This window comes from Hordeum vulgare, chromosome 5H (genome assembly GCF_904849725.1).
Source record: "Hordeum vulgare subsp. vulgare chromosome 5H, MorexV3_pseudomolecules_assembly, whole genome shotgun sequence".
Lineage (NCBI taxonomy): Eukaryota > Viridiplantae > Streptophyta > Magnoliopsida > Poales > Poaceae > Hordeum > Hordeum vulgare.
Window position 1 is genome coordinate 47,609,794 of NC_058522.1, and position 22,682 is coordinate 47,632,475.

The following is a 22,682-nucleotide window of genomic DNA, read 5'->3' on the forward strand; positions in this document are numbered from 1 at the left end:
ACCCAGGAGCTACTGTTGGGGAACGTCGCATGGGAAACAAAAATTTTCCTATGCGCACGAAGACCTATCATGGTGATGTCCATCTACGAGAGGGGATGAGTGATCTACGTACCCTTGTAGACCGTACAGCAGAAGCGTTAGTGAACGTGGTTGATGTAGTGGAACGTCCTCACGTCCCTCGATCCGCCCCGCGAACAGTCCCGCGATCAGTCCCACGATCTAGTGCCGAACGGACGGCACCTCCGCGTTCAACACACGTACAGCTCGACGATGATCTCGGCCTTGTTGATCCAGCAAGAGAGACGGAGAGGTAGAAGAGTTCTCCGGCAGCGTGACGGCGCTCCGGAGGTTGGTGATGATCTTGTCTCAGCAGGGCTCCGCCCGAGCTCCGCAGAAACGTGATCTAGAGGAAAAACCGTGGAGGTATGTGGTCGGGCTGCCGTGGAAAAATCGTCTCAAATCAGCCCTAAAACCTCCGTATATATAGGTGGGAGAGGGGGAGCCTTGCCTTGGGGATCAAGGAGCCCCAAGGGGGTCGGCCGAACCAAGGGGGAAGGTCTCCCCCTCCCAAACCGAGTCCTACTTGGTTTGGAAGGTGGAGTCCTTCTTCCCTTTCCTACCTCCTCCTTTTTTTTCCTTTTCTCTTTGATTTTCTTCCTATGGCGCATAGGGCCTTCTTAGGCTGTCCCACCAGCCCACTAAGGGCTGGTGTGCCACCCCCAAGGCCTATGGGCTTCCCCGGGGTGGGTTGCCCCCCCGATGAACTCCCGAAACCCATTCGTCATTCCCGGTACATTCCCGGTAACTCCGAAAACCTTCCGGTAATCAAATGAGGTCATCCTATATATCAATCTTCGTTTCCGGACTATTCCGGAAACCCTCGTGATGTCCGTGATCTCATCCGGGACTCCGAACAACATTCGGTAACCAACCATATAACTCAAATACGCATAAAACAACGTCGAACCTTAAGTGTGCAGACCCTGCGGGTTCGAGAACTATGTAGACATGACCCGAGAGACTCCTCGGTCAATATCCAATAATGGGACCTGGATGCCCATATTGGATCCTACATATTCTGCGAAGATCTTATCGTTTGAACCTCAGTGCCAAGGATTCATATAATCCCGTATGTCATTCCCTTTGTCCTTCGGTATGTTACTTGCCCGAGATTCGATCGTCAGTATCCGTATACCTATTTCAATCTCGTTTACCGGCAAGTCTCTTTACTCGTTCCGTAATACAAGATCCCGCAACTTACACTAAGTCACATTGCTTGCAAGGCTTGTGTGTGACGTTGTATTACCGAGTGGGCCCCGAGATACCTCTCCGTCACACGGAGTGACAAATCCCAGTCTCGATCCATACTAACTCAACTAACACCTTCGAAGATACCTGTAGAGCATCTTTATAGTCACCCAGTTACGTTGCGACGTTTGATACACACAAAGCATTCCTCCGGTGTCAGTGAGTTATATGATCTCATGGTCATAGGAACAAATACTTGACACGCAAAAAACAGTAGCAACAAAATGACACGATCAACATGCTATGTCTATTAGTGTGGGTCTAGTCCATCACATGATTCTCCTAATGATGTGATCCCGTTATCAAGTGATAACACTTGCCTATGGCCAGGAAACCTTGACCATCTTTGATCAACGAGCTAGTCAACTAGAGGCTTACTAGGGACATTATTTTGTCTATGTATCCACACAAGTATTGTGTTTCCAATCAATACAATTATAGCATGGATAATAAACGATTATCATGAACTAAGAAATATAATAATAACTAATTTATTATTGCCTCTAGGGCATATTTCCAACAGTCTCCCACTTGCACTAGAGTCAATAATCTAGTTCACATCACCATGTGATTCCAACGAATCCAACACCCATATAGTTATGGGGTCTGATCACGTCTTGCTCGTGAGAGAGGTTTTAGTCAACGGTTCTGAAACTTTCAGATCTGTGCGTTCTTTACAAATCTTTATGACATCTTATAGATGCTGCTACTACGTGCTATTCGGAAATGCTCCAAATATCTACTCTACTATACGAATCCGTTTCACTACTCATAGTTATTCGGATTAGTGTCAAAGCTTGCATCGACGTAACCCTTTACGACGAACTCTTTAACCACCTCCATAATCGAGAAAAATTCCTTAGTCCATTAGTTACTAAGGATAAATTTGACCGCCGCTAGTGATTCAATCATGGATCACTCTCTGTACCTCTCAACAGACTTTGAGTCAAGGCACACATCAGGTGCGGTACACAGCATGGCATACTTCAGATTCTACGGCTAAGGCATAGAAGACGACCTTCGTCTATTCTCTTTATTCTGCCGTGGTCGGGTTTTGAGTATTACTCAAATTTACACCTTACAACGCAACCAAGAACTCCTTCTTTGCTGATCTATTTTGAACTCCTTCAAAAACTTGTCAAGGCATCCATCTTATTGAAACTTTAATTAAGCGCTTTTGATCTATCTCCATAGATCTTTGATGCTCAACGTTCAAGTAGCGCAATCCAGGTATTCCTTCGAAAACTCCTTTCAAACAACCTTATATGCTTTACATAAATTCTACATTACTTCTGATCAACAATATGTCTACCACATATACTTATCAGAAATTCTATAGTGCTCCCACTCACTTCTTTGGAAATACAAGTTTCTCATAAACCTTGTACAAACCCAAAATCTTTGATCATCTCTTCAAAGTGTATATTCCAACTCCGAGATGCTTGCACCAGTCCATTGAAGGATCGCTAGAGCTTGCATACTTGCTAGTATCTTTAGGATCGACAAAACCTTCTGGTTGTATCACATACAATGTTTGCTCAAGGAAACCGTCGAGAAAACAATGTTTTGACATCCTACGTGCAATATTTCATAAATAATGCATCAACAACTAACATAATTCTAACAGACCTTTAGCATCGCTACGAGTGAGAAAGTCTCATCATAGTCAACTGTTTGATCTTGTCGAAAACATCTTTGCGACAAGTCAAGCTTTTCTTAATAGTGACTTATCACCATCATCGTCTGTCTTCTTTTAAAGATCCATTTTTACTCAATGGTCCTATGACCATCAAGTAGTTCTTCCAAAGTCTACACTTTGTTTTCATACATGGATCCTCTCTCGGATTTCATGGCTTCCAGCCATTTGTCGGAATCTGGGCCCACCATTGCTTTCTCCATAACTCGTAGGTTCACTGTTGCTCAACAACATGACCTCCAAGACAGGGTTACCGTACCACTCTGTAGTAGTACGCGACCTTGTCAACCTACGAGGCTTGCAGTAACTTGATCCGATGCTCGATGATCACCATCATCAGCTTTCACTTCAATTGGTGTAGGCGCCACAGGAACAACTTCCTGCGCCCTGCTACACACTGGTCGAAGTGATGGTTCAATAACCTCATCAAGTTCTACCACCCTCCCACTCAATTCTTTCAAGAGAAACCTTTCCTCGAGAAAGGATCCGTTTCTAGAAACAAAAACTTTGCTTTCGGATCTGAGATAGGAGATGTACCCAACTGTTTTGGATATCCTATGAAGATGCATTTATTCTCTTTGGGTTCGAGCTTATCAGACTGAAACTTTTTCACATAAGTGTCGAAACCCCAAACTTTCAAGAAACGACAGTTTAGATTTCTCTAAACCTTAGTCTATACTGTGTCATCTCAACGGAAATACGTGGTGCCCTATTTAAAGTGAATGCGGTTGTCTCTAATGCTTAACCCATAAACGATAGTGGTAATTCGATAAGAGACATCATAGCATGCACCATACCAAATAGTGTGTGGCTATGACGTTTAGACACATCATCACACTATGATGTTCTAGGGGGCATGAACCGCGAAACAATTTCCACATTGTCTTAACTGTGTACCAAAACTCGTAACTCGGATATTCATTTCTATGATCATATCGTAGACAGTTTATCCTCTTGTTACGACGAACTTCACTCCGAAACAGAATTGAACTTTTCAATATTTCAGACTTGTGATTCATTAAGCAAATACTCTAGTATCTACTCAAATCGTCATTGAAGTAAGAACATAATGATATCCACTGCGTGCCTCAGCACCCATTGGACTGCATACATCAAAATGTATCACTTCCAACAAGTTATTATCTTATTTCATCTCAATGAAAACAAGGCCTTGCTCATGTGGTATGATTTGCATGTCACTAGTGTTTCAAAATCAAGTGAGTATAAAGATCCATCAGCATGGAGCCTCTTCATGCAATTTATACCAACATGACTCAAGCGGCAGTGCCACAAGTAAGTGGTACTATCATCATTACCTCGTATCTTTTGGCACCAATATCATGAACATGTGTAACACTACGATCGAGATTCAATAAACCATTGAAGGTGATTATTCAAGAAAATAGAGTAACCATTATTCTCTTTAAATGAATAATCGTATTGCAATAAACACGATCCAATCATGTTCATGCTTAACGCAAGCACCAAATAACAATCATTTAGGTTTAACACCAATCCCGATGGTAGAGGGAGCGTGCGATGTTTGATCATATCAACCTTGGAAACACTTCCAACACGTATCGTCACCTCACCTTTAGCTAGTCTCCGTTTATGCCGTAGCTTTCATTTCGTGTTACTAATCACTTAGCAACCGAACCAGTATCCAATACCCTCATGCTACTAGGAGTACTAGTAAAGTACACATCAACATCATGTATATCAAATATACTTCTTTCGACTTTTGCCAACCTTCTTATCTACCAAGTATCTTGAGTTGCTCCGCCTCAGTGACTGTTCCCCTCATTACAGAAGCACTTAGTCTCGGGTTTGGGTTTAATCTTGGGTCTCTTCATTGGTGCAGCAACTGTTTTGCCGTTTCACGAAGTATTCCTTCTAGCCCTTACCTTTCTTGAAACTCAGTGGTTTTTACAAACCATCAACTATTGATGCTCCTTCTTGATTTCTACTTTCGCAGTGTCAAACATCGCGAATCGCTCAAGGATCATTGTATCTATCCCTGATATGTTATAGTTCATCATGAAGCTCTCACAGCTTGGTGGCAGTGACTTTGGAGAACCATCACTATCTCATCTGGAAGATTAACTCCCACTTGATTCAAGTGATTGTCGTACTCAGACAATCTGAGCACATGCTCAACGATTGAGCTTTTCTCCTTTACTTTGTGGACAAAGAATCTTGTCGGAGGTCTCGTACCTCTCAACAAGGGCACGAGCATGGAATTACAATTTCATCTCTTTAGAACATCACTTATGTTCCGTGACATTTCAAAATGTCTTCGGTGCCTTGCTTCTAAGCCATTAAGTATTTTGCACTAAACTATCGTGTAGTCATCAGAAACGTGTATGTCGAATGTTCACAGCATCCACAGACGACGCTCGAGGTGCAGCACACCGAGTGGTGCATTAAGGACATAAGCCTTCTGCACAGCAACGAGGACAATCCTCGATTTTACAGACTTAGTCTGCAAAGTTTGCTACTACCAACTTTCAACTAAATTTTCTCTAGGAACATATAAAAAACAGTAGAGCTATAGCGCAAGCTACATCGTAATTCGCAAAGACCATTAGACTATGTTCATGACAATTAGTTCAATTTAATCATATTACTTAAGAACTCCCACTCAAAAAGTACATCTCTCTAGTCATTTGAGTGGTACATGATCCAAATCCACTATCTCAAGTCCGATCATCACGTGAGTCGAGAATAGTTTCAGTGGTAAGCATCTCTATGCTAATCATATCAACTATATGATTCATGCTCGACCTTTCGGTCTCATGTGTTCCGAGGCCATGTCTGCACATGCTAGGCTCGTCAAGCTTAACCCGAGTGTTCTACGTGTGCAACTGTTTTGCACCCGTTGTATGTGAACGTTGAGTCTATCACACCCGATCATCACATGGTGTCTCGAAACGAAGAACTGTCGCAACGGTGCACAGTCGGGGAAAACACAATTTCGTCTTGAAATTTTAGTGAGAGATCACCTCATAATGCTACCGTCGTTCTAAGCAAGATAAGGTGCATAAAAGGATTAACATCACATGCAATTCATAAGTGACATGATATGGCCATCATCATGTGCTTCTTGATCTCCATCACCAAAGCACCGGCACGATCTTCTTGTCACCGGCGTCACACCATGATCTCCATCATCATGATCTCCATCAACGTGTCGCCATCGGGGTTGTCATGCTACTCATGCTATTACTACTAAAGCTACGTCCTAGCAATATAGTAAACGCATCTGCAAGCACAAATGTTAGTTTAAAGACAACCCTATGGCTCCTGCCAGTTGCCGTACTATCGACGTGCAAGTCGATATTAACTATTACAACATGATCATCTCATACATCCAATATATCACATCACATCGTTGGCCATATCACATCACAAGCATACCCTGCAAAAACAAGTTAGACGTCCTCTAATTTTGTTGTTGCATGTTTTACGTGGTGACCATGGGTATGTAGTAGGATCGCATCTTACATACGCAAACACCACAACGGAGATATATGAGTTGCTATTTAACCTCATCCAAGGACCTCCTTGGTCAAATCCGATTCAACTAAAGTTGGAGAAACTGACACTTGCCAGTCATCTTTGAGCAACGGGGTTACTCGTAGCGATGAAACCAGTCTCTCGTAAGCGTACAAGTAATGTCGGTCCAAGCCGCTTCAATCCAACAATACCGCGGAATCAAGAAAAGACTAAGGAGGGCAGCAAAACACACATCACCGCCCACAAAAACTTTTGTGTTCTACTCAAGAAGACATCTACACATGAACCTAGCTCATGATGCCACTGTTGGGGAACGTCGCATGGGAAACAAAATTTTTCCTATGGGCACGAAGACCTATCATGGTGATGTCCATCTACGAGAGGGGATGAGTGATCTACGTACCCTTGTAGACCATACAGAAGAAGCGTTAGTGAACACGGTTGATGTAGTGGAACGTCCTCACGTCCCTCGATCCGCCCTGCGAACAGTCCCGCGATCAGTCCCACGATCTAGTGCCGAACGGACGGCACCTCCGCGTTCAGCACACGTACAGCTCGACGATGATCTCGGCCTTGTTGATCCAGCAAGAGAGACAGAGAGGTAGAAGAGTTCTCCGGCAGCGTGACGGCGCTCCGGAGGTTGGTGATGATCTTGTCTCAGCAGGGCTCCGCCCGAGCTCCGCAGAAACGCGATCTAGAGGAAAAACCGTGGAGGTATGTGGTCGGGCTGCCGTGGAAAAATCATCTCAAATCAGCCCTAAAACCTCCGTATATATAGGTGGGAGAGGGGGAGCCTTGCCTTGGGGCTCAAGGAGCCCCAAGGGGGTCGGCCGAACCAAGGGGGAAGGTCTCCCCCTCCCAAACCGAGTCCTACTTGGTTTGGAAGGTGGAGTCCTTCTTCCCTTTCCCACCTCCTCCTTTTTTTCCTTTTCTCTTTGATTTTCTTCCTATGGTGCATAGGGCCTTCTTGGGCTGTCCCACAAGCCCACTAAGGGCTGGTGTGCCACCTCCAAGGCCTATGGGCTTCCCCGGGGTGGGTTGCCCCCCCGGTGAATTCCCGGAACCCATTCGTCATTCCCGGTACATTCCCGGTAACTCCGAAAACCTTCCGGTAATCAAATGAGGTCATCCTATATATCAATCTTTGTTTCCGGACTATTCCGGAAACCCTCGTGACGTCCGTGATCTCATCCGAGACTCCGAACAACATTCGGTAACCAACCATATAACTGAAATACGCATAAAACAACGTCGAACCTTAAGTGTGCAGACCCTGCGGGTTCGAGAACTATGTAGACATAACCCGAGAGACTCCTCGGTCAATATACAATAGCGGGACCTGGATGCCCATATTGGATCCTACATATTCTACGAAGATCTTATCATTTGAACCTCAGTGTCAAGGATTCATATAATCCCGTATGTCATTCCCTTTGTCCTTCGGTATGTTACTTGCCCGAGATTCGATCGTCAGTATCCGTATACCTATTTCAATCTCGTTTACCGGCAAGTCTCTTTACTCGTTCCGTAATACAAGATCCCACAACTTACACTAAGTCACATTGCTTGCAAGGCTTGTGTGTGATGTTGTATTACCGAGTGGGCCCCGAGATACCTCTCCGTCACACGGAGTGACAAATCCTAGTCTCGATCCATACTAACTGAACTAACACCTTTGGAGATACCTGTAGAGCATCTTTATAGTCACCCAGTTATGTTGCGACGTTTGATACACACAAAGCATTCCTCCGGTGTCAGTGAGTTATATGATCTCATGGTCATAGGAACAAATACTTGACACGCAGAAAACAGTAGCAACAAAATGACACGATCAACATGCTACGTCTATTAGTTTGGGTCTAGTCCATCACATGATTCTCCTAATGATGTGATCCCGTTATCAAGTGACAACACTTGCCTATGGCCAGGAAACCTTGACCATCTTTGATCAACGAGCTAGTCAACTAGAGGCTTACTAGGGACAGTATTTTGTCTATGTATCCACACAAGTATTGTGTTTCCAATCAATACAATTATAGCGTGGATAATAAACGATTATCATGAACTAAGAAATATAATAATAACTAATTTATTATTGCCTCTAGGGCATATTTCCAACAGCTACTACGAGCGCTAGTAAGGTACACATCAATAACATGTATATCACATATACCTTTAACGTTGCCGGCCTTCTTGTCCGCTAAGTACTTGGGGTAGTTACGCTTCCAGTGACCTTTTCCCTTGCAATAGAACCACTTAGTCTCAGGCTTGGGTCCATTCTTTTTCTTCTTCCCGGCATCTGGCTTACCGGGCGCGGCAACGGCTTTGCTGTCTTTCTTGAAGTTCTTCTTACCCTTGCCCTTCTTGAAACTGGTGGTCTTGTTGACCATCAACACTTGATGCTCTTTCTTGATTTCTACTTCTGCAGACTTGAGCATCGAGTACAACTCGGGGATGGTCTTCTCCATCCCTTGCATGTTGTAGTTTAGCACAAAACCTTTGTAGCTTGGTGGGAGAGACTGGAGGATTCTGTCAATTATAGCATCATCCCGAAGTTCGACTCCAAGTGAAGTCAGACGACCGTGTAACCCAGACATTTTGAGTATGTGCTCATTGACAGAACTGTTCTCCTCCATCGTACAGCTAAAGAACTTATCGGAGAATTCATATCTCTCGACACGGGCATGAGCTTGAAAAACTAGTTTTAGCTCTTGGAACATCTCATATGCACCGTGTTGCTCGAAACGCCTTTGGAGCCCCGTTTCCAAACTGTATAACATGCCACACCTAACCAGAGAGTTGTCATCACTCCGCGTTTGCCCGACGTTCAGAATGTCCTAGGCTGCTGTGGGAGCGGGAGGGTCACCTAGCGGCGCATCAAGGACATAAGCCATTTTAGTTGCTTCAAGGATGAGCTTCAAGTTGCGGACCCAGTCCGCATAGTTGCTACCATCATCTTTCAGCTTGTTTTTCTCTAGGAATGCGTTGAAATTGAGGTTGACGTTGGCCATCTACAATATTTATAAAGACAACTTTTAGACTAAGTTCATGACAATTAAGTTCATTTAATCAAATTAAGTATGAACTCCCACTTAAATCGAGATCCCTCTAGTCATCTAAGTGATACATGATCCATGTTGACTAACCCGTGTCCGATCATCACGTAAGACGGACTAGTCGTCATGGTGAGCAACTTCATGCTGTTCGTATTCACCATACGACTCATGTTCGACCTTTTGGTCTCTTGTATTCGAGGTCATGTCTGTACATGCTAAGCTCGTCGAGTCAACCTAAGCGTTTCGCGTGTGTAAATCTGGCTTACACCCGTTGTATGCGAACGTTAGAATCTATCACACCCGATCATCACGTGGTGCTTCGAGACAACGATCCTTCACAATGGTGCACACTTAGGGGATTACGTTCTCGAAATTTTAAGAGGGATCATCTTATTATGCTACCGTCGTTCTAAGCAATAAGATGAAAAACATCATAAACATCACAATGCAATCATATAGTGACATGATATGGCCATTATCATCTTTGCTCTTTCGATCTCCATCTTCAGGCATCGCATGATCATCATTGTCACCGGCGTGACACCATGATCTCCATCATCATGATCTCCATCATCGTGTCTCCGTGAAGTCGTCACGCCAACTACTACTATCACTACTACTATAGCTAACCGTTAGCAATGAAGTAAAAGTAGTAAGCACATGGCGTTGCGTCTCATACAATAAATTAAGACAACTCTTATGGCTCCTGCCAGTTGTCATACTCATCGACATGCAAGTCGTGAAACCTATTACAATAACATGATCATCTCATACATCATACATGCAACATCACAACTTTGGCCATATCACATCACATGTCAAACCCCGCAAAAACAAGTTAGACGTCCTCTAATTGTTGTTGCAAGTTTTACGTGGCTGATTTGGGTTTCTAGCAAGAACACCTTCATAAGGACCCTTTTCATCAAATCCAATCCGACTAGAGTAGGAGAGACAGACGCCCGCTAGCCACCTTTATGCACGATGTGCATGTCTGTCGGTGGAACCAGTCTCATGTAAGCGTACGTGTAAGGTCGGTCCGGGCCGCTTCATCCCACAATACCGCCGGAAAAGAATAAGACTAGTAGCGGCAAGAAATTGACAAATCATCGCCCACAACCTTTTTTGTTCTACTCGTGCATAGAATCTACGGATAGAAAACCTAGCTCGGATGCCACTATTGGGTAACGTAGCATAAATTCAAAAAAATTCCTACGCATATTCAGATCTTCCTATGCAGAGACCAGCAATGAGAGAGGGATGATTGCATCTTCATACCTTTGAAGATCGCTAAGCGGAAGCGCTACTAGAACGCGGTTGATGGAGTCGTACTCGCGGCGATTCAGATTGCGGTGTGATTCCGATCTAGTGTCGAACCACGACACCTCCGCGTTCAACACACGTGCAGCCCGGTGATGTCTCCCGCACCTTGATCCAGCAAGGAGGAGGGAGAGGTTGGGGAAGATCTCCGGCAGCACGACGGCTGGTGTCGATGGAGAGACGAGGTCTCCCGGCACGGCTTCACCAAGCACCGTGGGAGGAGGAGGAAGGAGGGGAGCAGGGCTGCGACGAGGGGAGAAGAAACCGTGTGCAAAACAGCCCCAAACCCCTCCCTATATATAGGAGGAGGGGAGGGGGGTGCCACTCCTATGGTTTCGCCCCTAGGTGGTGTGGCAGCCCACCCAGATGGGAGGTGCGGCGGCTAGGGCAGGGGGAGGGTGTGGCGCACCCCTAGGTGGGCCTTAGGCCCACCAGCGCCTAGGGTTTCCCCCCTCTCTCCCTCCTGCGCCTTGGGCCTCTTGTGGGAGGCGCACCAGCCCACTTTGGGCTGGTTGCCCTCCCCCTTTTGGACCATGCTACCTCTTGGGCCTTGTGGCCCCTCCCGGTGGACCCCCGGGACCATTTCCGGTGGTTCCGGTACGCTACCGGTGACGCCCGAAACATTTCCGGTGTCCAAAACCATCCATCCTATATATCAATCTTTACCTCCAGAACATTCCGGTGCTCCTCGTGATGTCCGGGATCTCATCCGGGACTCCGAAAAACTTTCGGTAACCTCGTATAACATTTCCCTATAACCCTAGCGTCATCGAACCTTAAGTGTGTAGACCCTACGGATTCGGGAAACATGCACACATGTCCGAGACGATATCCGGCCAATAACCATCAGCGGGATCTAGATACCCATGGTGGCTCCCACATGTTCCACGATGATCTCATCGGATGAACCACGATGTCAAGGATTCAATGAATCCCCTATACAATTCCCTTTGTCTGTCGGTATAGAACTTGTCCGAGATTCGATCGTCGGTATACCTATACCTTGTTTAATCTCGTTACCGGTAAGTCTCTTTACTCGTTCGGTAGCACGTCATCCTGTGACTAACTCCTTAGTTACATTGAGCTCTGATGATCCACAAGTATAGTGGATCAATCGTAGTCATTTCGATAAGTAAGAGTGTCGAACCCAACGAGGAGCAGAAGGCTATGATAAACGGTTTTCAGCAAGGTAATAACTGCAAGCACTGAAAGTAGCGGTAACAAATGATGGTGTAGTGAGGTGAAACGTAGTAGGTGAAAAGTAACAAGTAACAAGTAATAGCAATGGTGCAGCAAAGTGGCCCAATCCCTTTTGTAGCAAGGGACAAGCCTGAACAAAGTCTTACAAGAGGAAAAACGCTCCCGAGAACACATGGGAATTTCTGTCATGCTAGTTTCATCATGTTCATATGATTCACGTTCGTTACTTTGATAGTTTGATATGTGGGTGGACCATCGCTTGGGTACTGCCCTTACTTGGAAAAGCATCCCACTTATGATTAACCCCTCTCGCAAGCATCCGCAACTACAAAAGAAGAATTAAGACAACGTCTAACCATAGCATTAAACTAGTGGATCCAAATCAGCCCCTTACGAAGCAATGCATAGACTAGGGTTTAAGTTTCTATCACTCTAGCAACCCATCATCTACTTACTACTCCCCAATGCCTTCCTCTAGGCCCAAATATGGTGAAGTGTTATGTAGTCGACGTTCACATAACACCACTAGAGGAAAAGACAACATACAACATATCAAAATACCGAACGAATACCAAATTCACATGACTATTAATAGCAAGACTTATCCCATGTCCTCAGGAACAAAAGTAACTAATCACAAAGCATGGATATATTCATGACCAGAGAAGTAATGAATATCATAATGGATCTGAACATATAATCTTCCACCAAGTAAACCAACTAGCATCAACTACAAAGAGTAATCAACACTACTAGCAACCTTACGGGTACCAATCGGCATCGCGAGACGGCGATTGGTTACAAGAGATAGACTAGGGTTTGGATAGGAGATGGTGCTGGTGAAGATGTTGATGGAGATGACTCCCCTCCGAAGAGAGGAGTGTTGGTGATGACGATGGCGACGATTTCCCCTTCCGGGAGGGAAGTTTCCCCAGCAGGATCGTCTTGCCGGAGCTCTAGATTGGTTCTTCTCAAGTTCCGCCTCGTGACGGCGGCGCCTCCTCGAAAAAGCACCGCCCTGATTTTTTTCCGGATGAAACCCTTCATATAGCAGAAGAGGGGGCCAGTGGGCCACCAGGGTGCCCACAAGCCCTGTAACCGCGGCCAGGGGCAGGCGGCGACTACCAGGCTTGTGGGCCCCTGGCAGCTCCCCTCTGGCACTTCTTTCGCCCAGTATTTTTTATATATTCCCAAAAAAATTCCACGTTGATTTTCAGGGCATTTGGAGTTGCGCAAAATAGAGGACTCAGACTTGCTCCTTTTCCAGTCCAGAATTCCAGCTGCCGGTATTCTCCCTCGTCAAATAAACCTTGCAAAATAAGAGAGAAAAGGCATAAGTGTGGTACCACAAAGCATAATAACAGTCCAAAAAGCGATAAATATCAACATGAAAGCATGATGCAAAATGGACGTATCAAGGTCATGATGATGTTCTACCTAGTGGGCCCAGAGATACCTCTCCGTCACACGGAGTGACAAATCCCGATCTCGATTCGTACCAACCCAACAGACACTTTCAGAGGTACCCGTAGTGCACCTTTATAGTAGCCCAGTTACGTTGTGACGTTTGATACACCCAAAGCACTCCTACGGTATCCGGGAGTTGCACAATCTCATGGTCGAAGGAAAAGACACTTGATATTAGAAAAGCTTTAGCATACGAACAATACGATCTAGTGCTATGCTTAGGATTGGGTCTTGTCCATCACATCATTCTCCCAATGATGTGATCCCGTTATCAATGACATCTAATGCCCATGATCAGGAAACCATGATCATCTATTGATCAACGAGCTAGCCAACTAGAGGCTTGCTAGGGACACATTGTGATCTATTCATTCACACATGTATTACTGTTTCCTGTTAATACAATTATAACATGAATAATAGACGATTATCATGAACAAGGAAATATGATAATAACCATTTTATTATTGCCTCTAGGGCATATTTCCAACACAAGGGTGGAACTCCTAAGAAACTAGGTGATCCCGGAGTGCCCACTATACCTTGCTCCATTAAAGGAAACTACGTTAGAACTGCTTTATGCGACCTTGGAGCCGGTGTTAGTGTTATGCCTCTCTCTCTTTATCGTAGGCTTGAACTGGATAAGTTGACACCCACTGAAATCTCTCTGCAAATGGCCGGCAAATCAACTGCTTTCCCTATCGGCATTTGCGAGGATGTGCCTGTTGTGGTTGCGAATGTTACTATCTTAACAGACTTTGTTATCCTGGATATTCCCGAGGATGATGCCATGGCGGTCATCCTTGGAAGACCCTTTCTAAACACCGCAGGGGCTGTTATTGATTGCAACAAAGGCAATGCCACTTTCCATGTCAACGGTAATGAGCATACGGTGCACTTTCCGAAGAAACAATATCGAGTACATTGCATCAATGCTATCGTAAAAACTTCATCGATTCTTCTTGGGAGCTTCGAATGCCCTATACCTACTGTTAAGATGAAGTATGATTTGCTTGTTGGGGATATGTACATCCCCATTGAGGTAACCTAGTGACTGTTCGAAAATTCTCCATTTTTTTACGCGATTCGAAAAGTTTTGTCAAGGAGACTTGATCAACCTCACTGACGGATTTCTTTCTATGACCATAAGACGGATGAATCGAGGAGTCACAAACCTGTGTTCCAAGCTTTCACCTTCGGTTTCTTAGAAGGAAAATGATAGATTTAGTTTAGTTTTCCCCGTTTTTTGTTTTTGCGTCCCGTAGAAAAGTACCCTGAAATTAAAAGTTCTCCGAATGCCGTGAAAATCAAGTATGATTTTTTCTGGAATTTTTGAAAAATTCTGAGACGGAGAGCTAGTGAGGGGGCTACACCAGTGGGCCACAAGCCCTGGAGGCGCGGGCACCCCCCTGGCCGCGCCTACCAGGCTTGTGGGGCCCACGTGTCCCCCCTCCACTTATTATAGCTCCCATCTGCTTCTCCTACCTCTAGAAAAATTCGTTTCACAGTTCAAACCCGTGTTCTTGCTCTTCTTGCTGCGATTTTCGATCTCCTTGTGCAAAGCCCCATTCGCCAAACTGTTTTGGGGAAATTGCTCCTTGGTATGTGACTCCTCCATTGGTCCAATTAGTTTTTTCTCCAGTGCCTTATTCGTTGCGTATTTTGGCTGCCTTGGTGACCTTGTTCTTGAGCTTTGCATGCTAATTTTAGCTGGTCCCAAGTAGTTTTGATGCATGATATGGCCTCTAGGCACTTGTCGGAGTAGTTGCTATGAGTATCGTTGGGCCTTGCTCACTTTTCCTTAGAATCACTAAAAATTTCAGAAATTTTCAGAGATAGAAAAAGGAAATGTTGAGGAGGTTCTTAAGAGGCTCTTCAAGCCGTGACCCCAAGGATGATGAAAATGAGAAGAAGAAACCCAAGTATCCGGTCCCCCGAGTTGCAGAAGTTCGAGTGTGCGAGTGGCCAAGCGATGTGTTCTTACGCGCCGCCGGAGTTTATGAGGACTTTTATTACTTGGTGGAGAACGCAGGCCTTACCGCCTTTGTTGAAGATAAGTGTCTGCAATACCTCCTCCTCACAAATATTTTCGTGCAAAGCTTTAACTTCTATCCAAGGAAGAATCCTCCTATGGTTGAGTTCAAATTATATGATATCCCCCAGCGCATGTCACTTCAGGTTTTTTGCAATGTTTGCAAATTACCTTATGTTGGGGATATTCATGAACCTCGTCCACCGGACTTGCAGGCTTTCATAGATACTATTGCTATAGGAGAGGAGAGAGGACTGTCTTGCGCTAGAGCTGCTAGCATACATTTTCCCGTGCTTCTGTACTTCTCATTATTCGTGGGAAAATGTTTGATTGGCCATGGGAAAGCTGGGGCCCATAGCTCCCCAGATCTTGCGGTTTTGCGCGAAGCCCTTTATAATGATAAAACTTATAGCTTGGGCGCTATAGTAGCTCAACGGTTGAACACGGACCGTTCTAAAGGCGTTGTCTATGGACGTATCTATGCTACCCGTCTTGCCAGACATTTTGAGATACCTATTAGACTGGACGAGGAAGAAGAGATTCTTCTTCCTGAGAGATATCTAGATTATGGTACAATGGTTCGCCATGACTTTCTTGATAAAGATATAAATAAGAGGATAATTTATAACCTGATATTTAGTCAGGGTACTCGTGAGACTATTACCTTGCCTGCTCCTTCTTTGTTCAATCTTCATCTAGGCAGGTATATTATTATGCCCTCGGACATCTATGCATATTGGGGCATAGCCCAACCACAGGCGCCCGTGCCTGAGCTACCAGTCGAGTACCAGACACCAGTTTCTCAGTGGGAGCCAGAGGAGCTCACCCAATAGTGGCACCCTCAGTACACTCCGGAGTACCCCGGAGCTGGTTATTTCCCTCCTTGGGAGTAAACCAACTTAGGCCAAAAGCCTAAGCTTGGGGGAGTAAGTGTTTCTCACCAACTTTTTATTCATGCTTACACTTTCGCTTTGTTAGTCGGTGTTCACACTTTGCCACTGTATCATCCATGCTAGTTTATGTCTTTTTCTCGCTTTCTTCTCATGTGTTTGTCTAGTTTGAGAAAACCCAAAAAGATTTTCTGTTCTTCTTTTGCTTGTTGGGAGCTTTCCCGTGTAAATAGTTTTCTTTTTATTTGGGTCAAGGTAGAAGACCATGGTTACAATGTTTAGTGGCTCTCGCATGCATATCTGTTTATGTGTCAAAGAGCCATATTACTTTGGCTTCTCCTTTGTGTTTGCCTGCAGATTCCAGCTTAGTCCAATGCACGAGCACTCTTATTATTGTTCACATCATTCGGTCGTGCAAGTGAAGGGCAATAATGACGATATATGATGAAGTGACTGAGCCTGGAAAAGCTGGTATGAACTCGATCTATTTTGTTTTTGTAAATATGACTAGCTCAGCGTTCCTGATTCAGCTTTGTTGTGAGAGAAACATATTTGCAATGACAACTTAGAGATCATAGTTTCTGATGCCATGCTTAATTAGCTAGGAGCTTATAATGGTTTGTCTTGGATGCCAACATGAATTTTGAGATGACTATGATGTAGTATGATAGGATGGTATCCTCCTTTGAATGATTCAAGTGGCTTGACTTGGCACATGTTTACGCATGTAGTTTAAACAAAATCAACATAACCTCTATGATATTCATGTTCATGGTGATTTATGTCCTACTCATGCTTGCACTCAATGTTGGTTAATCTCAATGCATTTTTACGAGTGTTGTCGCTCTCTAGTTGGTCGCTTCCCAGTCTTTTGCTAGCCTGCACTTGTACTAAGCGGGAATACTGCTTGTGCATCCACTTCCATAAACCCAAAGTTGTTCCATATGAGTCCACCATACCTACCTATATGCGGTATCTACCTGCCGTCCAAGTAAATTTGTTGGGGAACGTCGCATGGGAAACAAAAATTTTCCTACGCGCACGAAGTCCAATCATGGTGATGTCCATCTACGAGAGGGGATTTCTGATCTACGTACCCTTGTAGATCGCACATCAGAAGCGTTAAGAAATGCGGTTGATGTAGTGGAACGTCCTCACGTCCCTCGATCCGCCCCGCGAACCGTCCCACGAACCGTCCCGCAATCCGTCCCACGATCCGCTCCGATCTAGTGCCGAACGGACGGCACCTCCGCGTTCAGCACACGTACAACTCGACGATGATCTCGGCCTTCTTGATCCAGCAAGAGAGATAGAGAGGTAGATGAGTTCTCCGGCAGCGTGACGGCGCTTCGGAGGTTGGTGGTGATCTAATCTCAGCAGGGCTCCGCCCGAGCTCCGCAGGAACGTGATCTAGAGGTAAAACCGTGGAGGTATGTGGTCGGGCTGCCGTGGCAAAAGTTGTCTCAAATCAGCCCTAAAACTCCACTATATATAGGAGGGAGGGAGGGGAGGAGGCAGCCTCAAAACCTCAAGGTTTGGCCGAAATTGGAGGTGGAGGAGTCCTACTCCAATCCTACTTGGAGTAGGATTCCACCTTCCCACTTGGAAACTCTTTCCACCTTGTGTTTTTTCCTTCTCAAACCTTATGGGCCTTAGTGGGAACTTATTCCAGCCCACTAGGGGCTGGTTTATCTCTTACCATATCCCATGAGACCCCTTGGGGCGTGACACCCCTCCTGATGGTCCCCAGCACCCCTCCCGGCACTCCCAGTACACTACCGATGAGCCCGAAACTTTTCCGGTAATGCACGAAAAGCTTCCGGTAACCAAATGGGCCATCCTATATATCAATCTTCGTTTCCGGACCATTCCGGAAACCCTCGTGACATCCGTGATCTCATCCGGGACTCCGAACAACATTCGGTAACCAACCATATAACTCAAATACGCATAAAACAACGACGAACCTTAAGTGTGCAGACCCTGCGGGTTCGAGAACTATGTAGACATGACCCGAGAGACTCCTTGGTCAATATCCAATAGCGGGACCTAGATGCCCATATTGGATCCTACATATTCTACGAAGATCTTATCGTTTGAACCTCAGTGCCAAGGATTCATATAATCCCGTATGTCATTCCCTTTGTCCTTCGGTATGTTACTTGCCCAAGATTCGATCGTCAGTATCCGCATACCTATTTCAATCTCGTTTACCGGCAAGTATCTTTACTCGTTCGGTAATACAAGATCCCGCAACTTACACTAAGTCACAATGCTTGCAAGGCTTGTGTGTGATGATGTATTACCGAGTGGGCCCCGAGATACGTCTCCGTCATACGGAGTGACAAATCCCAGTCTTGATCCATAATAACTCAACGAACACCTTCGGCGATACCTGTAGAGCATCTTTATAGTCACCCAGTTACGTTGCGACGTTTGATACACACAAAGCATTCCTCCGGTGTCAGTGAGTTATATGATCTCATGGTTATAGGAACAAATACTTGACACGCAGAAAACAGTAGCAACAAAATGACACGATCAACATGCTATGTCTATTAGTTTGGGTCTAGTCCATCACATGATTCTCCTAATGATGTGATCCCGTTATCAAGTGACAACACTTGCCTATGGCCAGGAAACCTTGACCATCTTTGATCAACGAGCTAGTCAACTAGAGGCTTACTAGGGACAGTGTTTTGTCTATGTATCCACACATGCACTGTGTTTCCAATCAATACAATTATAGCCTGGATAATAAACGATTATCATGAACAAAGAAATATAATAATAACTAATTTATTATTGCCTCTAGGGCATATTTCCAACAGTCTCCCACTTGCACTAGAGTCAATAATCTAGTTCACATCACCATGCGATTTCAACGAATCCAACACCCATATAGTTCTGGAGTCTGATCACGTCTTGATCGTGAGAGAGGTTTTAGTCAACGGTTCTGAAACTTTCAGATCCGTGCGTTCTTTACAAATCTTTATGTCATCTTATAGATGCTGCTACTACGTGCTATTCGGAAATGCTCCAAATATCTACTCTACTATACGAATCCGTTTCACTACTCATAGTTATTCGGATTAGTGTCAAAGCTTGCATCGACGTAACCCTTTACGACGGACTCTTTAACCACCTCCATAATCGAGAAAAATTCCTTAGTCTATGTAGTTACTAAGGATAACTTTGACCGCTAATCAGTGATTCAATCCTGGATCACTGTGTGTACCTCTTAACAGACTTGTTGCAAGGCACACATCAGGTGCGGTACTCAGCATGGCATACTTTAGAGTCTATGGCTAAGGCATAGAAGACGACCTTCGTCTATTCTCTTTATTCTGCCGTGGTCGGGTTTTGAGTCTTACTCAAATTCACACCTTACAACAAAGTCAAGAACTCCTTCTTTGCTGATCTATTCCGAATTCCTTCAAAAACTTGTCAAGGCATGCATCTTGTTGAAACTTCTATTAAGCGTTTTGATCTATCTCCATAGATCATGATGCTCAACGTTCAAGTAGCTCAATCCAGGTATTCCTTTGAAAAGCTCCTTTCAAACAACCTTTTATGCTTCACAGAAATTCTACATTACTTCTGATCAAAAATATGTCAACCACATATACTTATCAGAAATTCTATAGTGCTCCCACTCACTTCTTTGGAAATATAAGTTTCTCATAAACCTTGTACAAACCCAAAATCTTTGATCATCTCATCAAAGTGTATATTCCAACTCCGAGATGCTTGCACCAGTCCATTGAAGGATCGCTGGAGCTTGCATACTTGTTAGTATCTTTAGGATCGACAAAACCTTCTGGTTGTATCACATACAATGTTTGCTCAAGGAAACCGTCGAGGAAACAATGTTTTGACATCCTATGTGCAATATTTCAAAAATAATGCAGCAACTACTAACATAATTCTAACAGACTTTTAGCATCGCTACGAGTGAGAAAGTCTCATCATAGTCAACTGTTTGATCTTGTCGGAAACATCTTTGCGACAAGTCGAGCTTTTCTTAACAGTGACTTATCACCATCGTCGTCTTTCTTCCTTTTAAAGATCCATCTTTACTCAATAGTCCTACGACCATCAAGTAGTTCTTCCAAAGTCTACACTTTGTTTTCATACATGGATCCTCTCTCGGATTTCATTGTCTCCAACCATTTGTCAGAATCCGGGCCCACCATCGCTTCTCCACAGCTCGTAGGTTCATTATTGTTCAACAACATGACCTCCAAGACAGGGTTACCATACCACTCTGTAGTAGTACGCGACCTTGTCGACCTACGAGGTTTGTAGTAACTTGATCCGAAGATCAATGATCACCATCATCAGCTTCCACTTCAATTTGTGTAGGCGCCACAGGAACAACTTCATGTGCCCTGCTACACACTAGTCGAAGTGATGGTTCAATAACCTCATCAAGTTCTATCACCCTCCCACTCAATTCTTTTGAGAGAAACCTTTCCTCAAGAAAGAACCCATTTCTAGAAACAAACACTTTGCTTCCGGATCTGAGATAGGAGATGTATCCAACTGTTTGGATATCTTATGAAGATGCCTTTATCCGCTTTGGGTTCGAGCTTATCAGACTGAAACTTTTTCACATAAGCATGGCAGCTCCAAACTTTCAAGAAACGACAGCTTAGATTTCTCTAAACCTTAGTCTATACTGTGTCATCTCAACGGAAATACGCGGTGCCCTATTTAAAGTGAATGCGGTTGTCTCTAATGCATAACCCATAAACAATAGTGGTAATTCGATAAGAGACATCATAGTATGCACCATATCAAATAGGGCGTGGCCAAGACGTTCAGACACATCATCACACTATGGTGTTCCAGGTGGCATGAACTGCGAAACAATTTCCACATTGTCTTAACTGCGTACCAAAACTCGAAACTCAGATATTCATCTCTATGATCATATCGTAGACTGTTTATCCTCTTGTCACGACGATCTTCACTCTAAAATAGCTTTGAACTTTTCAACATTTCAGACTTGTGATTCATCAAGTAAATACTCCTGTATCTACTCAAATCGTCAGTGAATTAAGAACATAATGATATCCACTGTGTGCCTTAACACTTATTGGACTGCACACGTCAAAAATGCATTACTCCCAACAAGTTACTCTACTTGTTCCATGTGGCATGTTTTGCATGTCTCAAGTGATTCAAAATCAAGTGAGTCCAAACGATCCATCAGCATGGAGCTTCTTCATGCATTTTACACCAACATGACTCAAGTGGCAGTGCCACAACTAAGTGGTACTATCATCATTACTTTTTATCTTTTGGCACTAATATTATGAACATGTGTAACACTACGATCGAGATTCAATAAACCATTGAGGGTAATTATTCAAGCAAATAGAATAACTATTATTCTTTTAAATGAATAATTGTATTGCAACAAACACGATCCAATCATGTTCATGCTCAACGCAAACACCAAATAACAATTATTTGGGTTTCACCACCAATCCCGATGATAGAGGGAGCGTGCGACGTTTGATCATATCAACCTTGGAAACACTTCCAACACGTATCGTCACCTCGCCTTTAGCTAGTCTCCGTTTATTCCGTAGCTTTCATTTCGTGTTACTAATCACTTAGCAACCGAACCGGTATCCAATACCCTTATGCTACTAGGAGTACTAGTAAAGCACACATCAACATCATGTATATCAAATATACTACTTTCGACTTTGCCAGCCTACTTATCTACCAAGCATCTAGGGTAGCTCCGCCTCAGTGACTGTTCCCCTCATAACAGAAGCACTTAGTCTCGGGTTTGGGTTTAGCCTTGGGTCTCTTCATTAGTGCAGCAACTGTTTTGATGTTTCACGAAGTATCCCTTCTAGCCCTTGCCTTTCATGAAACTTAGTGGTTTTACTAACCATCAACCATTGATGCTCCTTCTTGATTTCTACTTTCGCAGTGTCATACATCACGAATCTCTCAAGGATCATTGTATCTATACTTGATATGTTATAGTTCATCACGAAGCTCTCACAGCTTGGTGGCAGTGATTTTGGAGAACCATCACTATCTCATCTGGAAGATTAACCCCCACTTGATTCAAGTGATTGTCGTACTCAGACAATCTGAGCACACGCTCAATGATTGAGTTTTTCTCCTTTACTTCATGGACAAAGAATCTTGTCGGAGGTCTCATACCTCTTAAC